At 33.9% G+C, this 2,130-nt stretch overlaps 1 protein-coding gene across 2 annotated transcripts in view; it reads right to left on the minus strand.

Annotated features, from left to right (window-relative positions):
- The window catches only part of ABCC9 (ATP-binding cassette, sub-family C (CFTR/MRP), member 9), a 157,402-nt gene that overhangs the window by 138,959 nt on the left and 16,313 nt on the right, over positions 1-2,130 (minus strand). The window lies entirely within an intron of this gene.

A 2,130-nucleotide genomic window follows, 5' to 3' on the forward strand; every position in this document is an offset into this window, starting at 1 on the left:
AAATTGCACTTGTTGTTAAGTGCTGTTGAGTTAGTTCCAGTTCTGAGCAACCCTGTATATGGTTTCTGAGGAGTGGCTGACGGGTCTGAACCACTGAATTTGCCATTTATCCTTTAGTGTCATATCAGAATTTCTGGTGTGGTGCTCTAGGATATAATTGTAAACATCTACATGTTATATAGAAAATAATCCTAATTAAAATCCTTTCCTTGTTAAAACTGTAGGCCCAGATGGTTTCATTAGTGAATCAACATTTAGGGAAACATGAAATTAAATTGTACAACATCTTTCAGAAATAGAGAAAAAAAACACTGTCTAATTCATTTTACGAAGCCAATTTCACCCAACATACAAAAACATAGCAAAGATGTTTGTTTAGCAAATAAAATTGATCAATATATAAAATAGAGCCACCACAGTCCCTGGAACCTATCTGTTGTTGAAAATACTGATAGGTTCTATATTATGGATGAGTCTCAAAATTTGTTGAGAGAAAGAAGTCTTACAAATAGGGAGTTCATACTGTATGATTCAATTTATATGAAGTTCTTGAACAGGAGGAATTAGTTTATGGTGGGAAAAAAAATTGAATATAATTGCCTCTGTGGAGGTGACAGTGAGGCTGGACTGGGAGAGGGCACAGAAAACTTCTGAGGAAAATGTTAATGTTCTATATTTTCACAGGGTTAAACAGGTGTTGTTGTTGTTATGCATCAGCAAATTGAGGTTATCTGTACCTCATGCATGTAAATTTTAACCTGTCTAAAAGAACTGCGAAGAAATACTTAACTCTAATTAATTGCATGCATACTGAAGTGTGTAGGTTTGTATTGCACTAATCTCTGCGATTTATTTTTGAGAAGCAGTCAAAAAAATAAGCTGGATTGATAGATGGATCAAACAATGGGAAGATCTAAGTATGTCACAAAGCAAATCCAGTAAAACGTAAGTTGAAGAGTCTAGGTATATGGGTGTTCACATAATTCTTTCATATTTTCTGCATGTTTAGATCATTATAATATTTTGAGTCAAAATTACTAGCTATATGATCTCAAATAAGTGTAACTTTTCTAAGTCCAAATTTTATATTCTAAAATAATGAGAAAGTTAGACTAGGTTTTATCTCTATAAGTCCTTCCAGCAAAATGATCAAATTGCGCTCTCTACCTTGAATATACATAAAAATAATTCTTTGATTTTAATCACATTTCCTTCAAATGTGATAAAATGCACATTTCCTTTCTAATGATATATTATCACTCTGTTATGACCATCTATTTTCAGAAATTTATACTATTTAGTTTTCAAATACATTGAGTAATGTTGCTATTTTCTGCTGTTACCTACTGGAAATTTCACAAGTTTTTGATATCTACATAAAAAGATTTCTATGATAATGTCTCTGTGCTACTTTATACAAAAGAGCTTTCTATTAAGATACATTAAGTCAATTCTTTAGATTAAAATTTGTTTAACAATGGCACTGTACTGCTAACCACAGGGTTAAAGGATAGCACTCCAAACCCACCAACTGCTCCTTGGAAACTATACAGCAGGGGTGGAGAATGTTTTTCTGCCCAAACTCATAACATTTAGCTGCTTACCTACCCTTTCATTCAGAAATTATCAACTTAAAAATTATCAATTTAATAACGAGTGTGCTATATTTGGTCAAATATTTAATTTGTTGTTGTTGTTAAGTGCCATAAAGTCAGTTCTAACTCATAGCGATTTCTGAGGAGCAGCTGGTGAATTTGAACCATGGACTTTGCAGTTCAAACCAATCTTGCATTCCAGCGCATTATCCCACAATGCCACACTCACCCTTAATGTGGTGGCTAGAACAGCAGTTGCCTTGGAAGGGCCAGACCAAATGATTTCATGGCCTTATGCAGCCCAAAGGCCAGATGTTTTGCACCATTGTTATCCAGAGTGTCTCTGAGTCAGAACCTACTCAATGGCACTTAACAACAACATATACTTTCAAAACTTCTAATTAAGAACTGGGTAAAAGTTTACTGAATACATGATCAGTTTTACATTCAACAATTCATACACGTTTTGTTTCATAACACTGATTGTGATTCTCACAATGTAACCTTACCTATCCCACTTCCTCCCTGTGTGTCT

Source organism: Chrysochloris asiatica, unplaced genomic scaffold (assembly GCF_000296735.1).
Source record: "Chrysochloris asiatica unplaced genomic scaffold, ChrAsi1.0 scaffold00098, whole genome shotgun sequence".
Taxonomy (NCBI): domain Eukaryota; kingdom Metazoa; phylum Chordata; class Mammalia; order Afrosoricida; family Chrysochloridae; genus Chrysochloris; species Chrysochloris asiatica.